Raw genomic sequence first — 6,000 nt, 5'->3', positions numbered from 1 at the left:
GAACATAGAAGCATCACCACTAGTGATGTGTACAGTGAGTTTTTCAGTGTATTTTTTGTCTTGTTTTTCATAAACGTCCTTTCCGTACTCGATTTAGAATGTTACAAAAAAAATTGACACCCTCCCAACCACGTAACATTAGCCTATCTGACCTGGGGGCTGACACGTTTATTACGGATAAACCAAAAGGATTACAACGTTCCCTGAATATAGAACTGGACCGAGAAGATTTCAAAATCTTAACGTGTAAGCAACAACAATAAAACAGAGGTTGTTTTATTCATTTAGGGCTTATTAGGCTACTTTCATTAATTGCGCTTTTCATACAGGCCTATCATTTTTCACTTGAGCAAGGGAATTGTTTGAAGAGTATCCAGTCTAAGCGAAAGTTTAATGTTTTGCAACAGACTAACCTCAAAACACCCCATTTATAGCCCATTTGTTACATTAAACTCTATCTAGCTGGCAATTTCACATGCCGTCGTATCTACACGGGATGATTTCCAACAAATAAGGTTTAATTAACAAGAGGCAGCGTTCCACGGGCTTTCAGCTAACCGGAGTCCAGCTCAGCGCAGTTCAGCAAGCGTGCCTAAAACATTTGGATATGATTGCGGGCCAATGTGCTATTCTTTGCTTCATTGAGATATATGCAACACAGTGTTATTAAACCGATATGTTTATGAAATAATTCAATGCCCTGTGCATTTCAGTGTTCACTCAGTGTACCCTGCTATCCCCTACTTTATAATTATGAATGGCGCGTCGCACGTGCTGGGGTTACATTACGGGGCTGGAAAAAAGTTATCTGTGTCTTACCTGGCTCAGCTGCCCCACTGCCTTCACCACCTGCTGCATCATCTGAATCTTTTCTAAAATATCTATGCAGTGAGCCCCTGAGGCTCTTGGCTTCTTCATCTCTTTTTCTCTTTTCTTTTCTTTGCTCCTGACTTGTGCATGTTGGCAAACGGGCTCGCACGCTTATTGTCGAAGCATTATGATGGAATAGTGCCGTGTTATTTGGCGCCTTAATCAAAGACCAAACCATTTCTGCATTAGGGGTGGTAGGTGGGTTCTTGAATCTATTTTCGAAGACAAAGGCAAAAGAACCAGAAATCATTCATTGAATGCAAATATAGCACATTTTTCTCCCCCAAATCAACACATTTTGAAATGAAACAGAATGATTAATGGCATCTTCATGAGGGACCAGTTCTGGGGCCCCCCCCCTCATGCCTGGGCCCGGGACAAAATACCCGGTTGTCCCCCCCGTCGATGGCCCTGCATCCATTATCTGTAGCCACTTATCCTGTTCTATAGGGTTGCAGGCAAGCTGGAGCCTATCCCAGCTGACTATGAGCAAGAGGCGAGGTACACTCTGGACAAATCGCCAGGTTATCGCAGGGCTGACACAGAGACAAACAACCATTCACACCTACAGTCAATTTAGAGCCACCAATTAGCCTAACCACTGTGGGGGAAACCAAAGCACCTGGAGGAAACCCACGCAGACAACATGCAAACTCCACACAGAAAGGCTCTCGCCAGCCACTGAGCTTGAACCCAGGACCTTCTTGCTGTGAGGCGACAGTGCTAACCACTACACCACCGTGCCGTCAGGAACAGAAGATTGGCGGGGGGGAAACTAAATTTTCTCTATTACACCTGTTTCTTTTAAAAATGTTATTAGTTGGCCATAATGCCTTACCTAAGATATTCTCTACTGTGAAGTTAAGCTTTATTTCTTTAAGTGCTTCACTTAGTTTCTTTCTTTCCTCCTAATAGAAGTCACATTCCACTACTACATGCTGCACTGATTCTGGCTGATTACAATATCTGCATAACCCAGTCAGATATTTTCCTATTTTCCTATTACATGAAGTGTCTTGTTGAGTGCTGTATGGCCTATTCTTAGACGGGTGATGACGGTTTCTTCTGTTCTGTTTCTCCCCACCTTTCTCCCAACACCCACATGCTTTTATATATTGTAGAGATGTCATCCTGGGGCGGCACGGTGGTGTAGTGGTTAGCGCTGTCGCCTCACAGCAAGAAGGTCCTGGGTTCGAGCCCCGGGGCCGGCAAGGGCCTTTCTGTGTGGAGTTTGCATGTTCTCCCCGTGTCCGCGTGGGTTTCCTCCGGGTGCTCCGGTTTCCCCCACAGTCCAAAGACATGCAGGTTAGGTTAACTGGTGACTCTAAATTGACTGTAGGTGTGAGTGTGAATGGTTGTCTATGTGTCAGCCCTGTGATGACCTGGCGACTTGTCCAGGGTGTACCCCGCCTTTCGCCCGTAGTCAGCTGGGATAGGCTCCAGCTTGCCTGCGACCCTGTAGAAGGATAAAGCGGCTGGAGATAATGAGATGAGATGAGATGTCATCCTCCATCACTGGTGTCCCAGTACTCCTGCTGTATTTTTTTCTGTTTGACTCTTAATGATGGTTTTAGCCTCAGCTCTACATAACGGACCAGCAAGTGGCCTAGTGGTTAGTGTGTCCGGCTCTTGATCAGAAGATCGCGAGTTCTACTCATGGTTGGGTCATACCAAAGACCATCGTAAAAATGGTGCCTTCTGGCAAGGCACACTGCAATACAAATGCAAGTGGGGAGTCAAACTCTCACGGTTACCAGAGGACCAGCCCCCCCACTGTAACCCTAGCTATGTAATATAGACGAGAGGCCAAGGGCTATGAAATGGAGATTGGCGCCGCCAAGCATGCCATGTATGGTGCGGGAAGGACTTTGACTTTACATAATGGAATTTGCAGATGAATTGTTTGTATTGAATTTCACTGATTGTTTTGCCAATATGTCTACTCCCTCATTTCCTTCTACCCCTACATGAGCAGGAACCCAAATGAAACATACCGTACACTTAAACCCATTCTGTGTATTCTGTATATGATATGATATACTTCATTTATGATATCTTGCCTGCATGATTTCCCTGACCTGATGCTCATGAGTGCTGATAAAATATCTGTTGCTATTAGTGTATTGTTTTGGTTGTTTTCCTCTACCCATAGTAATCCTAGCATTATGGCCACAAGCTCAACTGTGTATACCGAAAGATGGTCTATTGTTCTCCTTTTTATAGCTGTGCCATATTGTAGGATATACACTGCATCACCAGTGCGTCCAGATTCAGGGTTCTTTGAACCATCTGTAAATAACACTATCTTATCCGCAAAGTATTGTTGTATGTAGCTTTGGACAATGTAACAAGCAGGTACTAGTTTGAACTTTTCTTTAATTTCTTTTTGTAAATTCAGATCAACAGATGGCATCACATACAGCCAGGAAGGGATAGCTGAAATTGGAACTGTTTTGCTGTACTGGTGACTGTGTAGACCTGCTTCACATGCCTTGACATTACCAATCCATCCAAAACTGTAAAAGTTTGATTTGTTGTGTTCCCACCACTCCTGCAGGATGGCCTTTGTTGGGTGCCAATATTGTATGTGGAGTTCCATATTGTGCCCCTCTAAGTTAACCCAGTATGCCAACATAAGCTTAACTCTCCTAATATGTAATGGCATTTCTCCCATTTCAACCTGCATGCGCCGCAGCATATTCATTGGGCCTGTGCTTGCTCTACATCTAATTTTTTAAGGTTACTTTTTGCCGCTGACATATAGACTACACGACCATAATCTAAAGGCCTCTGCATGCTCTTGCGACAAGGCTTTCACAGATAGCTTTTCGCAGACAGTTGTAATTTATTGTTGAGCGGGGAGTAATAGGCGTGCGCGATGTTATTCACTGGCACAATGCAAGGGGGCGCGAAGTCGCTAGGAGTAGTTGGTGGGTGTGGTTAGTGGAGTGTTTATCCTCTGGTTACTTATAATGACTAGAACTTTTTTTTTTTATAATGACTAGAACTGGAGTCGTATAGATGTACGTACTTCCTCACTTCCTCAATCAACCGCTCTTCGTGCTGCTCCATCTTCGCTCGTGTTTTTAAAAATGCCGGTCGTGAAAACAAAACAAACCGGGAAAGTAGGGAAGCGGAAGTGCGTGTACAGCAGATGTAGAGTGGACCAATCAGAGCCCTCTTGTCTGCGAGTCTTCTGCGGTGGTCACAATTTTCGGGAGGTGCGCGCAGAGCGTCTGCGAAGGTGGGGGGGCTACGCAGACGCTATCTGCGACGCCATCTGCGAGGACTGGGTTGTCAGCATAAATTGGCCTTAATGTTGCTCTCATGAGTGCCCAGTAAATGTTTAGTAATGACAACCTTGCTGCCCCCCAGTCCCGTCCTGACAAGCAACACAGAAGACTGTTGATTTTCTTACATTTTCCTTTCGCTTGCTCTATATGCTGTCTCCATTTGAGTTTCTCATCAAAAATAATCCCAAGAAACTTAACCACTCTGACTTACTCAAGTGTTTGACCATATAGTTTCAGTGAAAGTGATTTTTGCTGCTTAGAAAAACAGATTACCTGGGACTTTGATATTGATAGCTTAAACCCCCATTTCTTTGACCATTTCTCTACTGTTTTTATTGCTGTCTGCATTTTCTTCTAAACATATCCTACATTTCTACCCCTAATCCAGAGGGCCCCGTCGTCTGCATACAGTGCTTTCCCAGTATCATATTCCACCTGCTCGAAAATGTCATTGATCATTATGTTAAATCACACCGGACTACACAGACTGCCTTGTGGAGTTCCATTTTCTACGAAATACATGTTAGAATACTCCGTGCCTACTCTTACTTCCGTTGTTCTGCCAATTAGAAAGTCAAACACACAGTTATATACAGACACGCTTTCAGCAGCTTCCATCCTACAGTGGTGCTTGAAAGTTTATGAACCCTTTAGAATTTTCTATATTTCTGAATAAATATGACCTAACACATCATCAGATTTTCACACAAGTCCTAAAAGTAGATAAAGAGAACCCAGTTAAACAAATGAGACAAAAATATTATGCTTGGCCATTTATTGAGGAAAATGATCCAATATTACATATCTGTGAGTGGCAAAAGTATGTGAACCTCTAGGATTAGCAGTTCATTTGAAGGTGAAATTAGAGTCAGGTGTTTTCACTCAGTGGGATGACAATCGGGTGTGAGTGGGCATCCTGTTTTATTTAAAGAACAGGGATCTATCAAAGTCTGATCTTCACAACATATGTTTGTGGAAGTGTATCATGGCACAAACAAAGGAGATTTCTGAGGACCTCAGAAATAGCGTTGTTGATGGTCATCAGGCTGGAAAAGGTTACAAAACCATCTCTAAAGAGTTTGGACTCCACCAATCCACAGTCAGATAGATTGTGTACAAATGGAGGAAATTCAAGACCATTGTTACCCTCCCCAGGAGTGGTCGGCCAACAAAGATCACTCCAAGAGCAAGGCGTGTAATAGTCAGTGAGGTCACAAAGGACCCCAGACTAAATTCTAAGCAACTGAAGGCCTCTCTCACATTGGCTAATGTTAATGTTCATGAGTCAACCATCAGGAGAACACTGAACAACAAATGGTGTGCATGGCAGGGTTGCAAGGAGAAAGCCACTGCTCTCCAAAAAGAACATTGCTGCTCATCTGCAGTTTGCTAAAGATCACGTAGACAAGCCAGAAGGCTATTGGAAAAATATTTGTGGACAGATGAGACCAAAATAGAATGTTTTGGTTTAAATGAGAAGCGTTATGTTTGGAGAAAGGAAAACACTGCATTCCAGCATAAGAACCTTATCCCATCTGTGAAACATGGTAGTGGTAGTATCATGGTTTGGGCCTGTTTTGCTGTATCTGGGCCGGGATGGCTTGCCATAATTTATGGAACAATTAATTCTGAATTATACCAGCGAATTCTAAAGGCAAATGTCAGGACATCTGTCCATGAACTGAATTTCAAGAGAAGGTGGGTCATGCAGCAAGACAACGACCCTCAGCACACAAGTCGTTCTACCAAAGAATGGTTAAAGAAGAATAAAATTAATGTTTTGGAATGGCCAAGTCAAAGTCCTGACCTTAATCCAATCGAAATGTTGTGGAAGGAC

This window comes from Neoarius graeffei, chromosome 12, assembly GCF_027579695.1.
Source record: "Neoarius graeffei isolate fNeoGra1 chromosome 12, fNeoGra1.pri, whole genome shotgun sequence".
NCBI classification, from domain to species: Eukaryota; Metazoa; Chordata; class Actinopteri; order Siluriformes; family Ariidae; genus Neoarius; species Neoarius graeffei.
The sequence above is the reverse complement of the archived record's forward strand: the minus strand, read 5'-3'. Positions refer to the sequence as shown.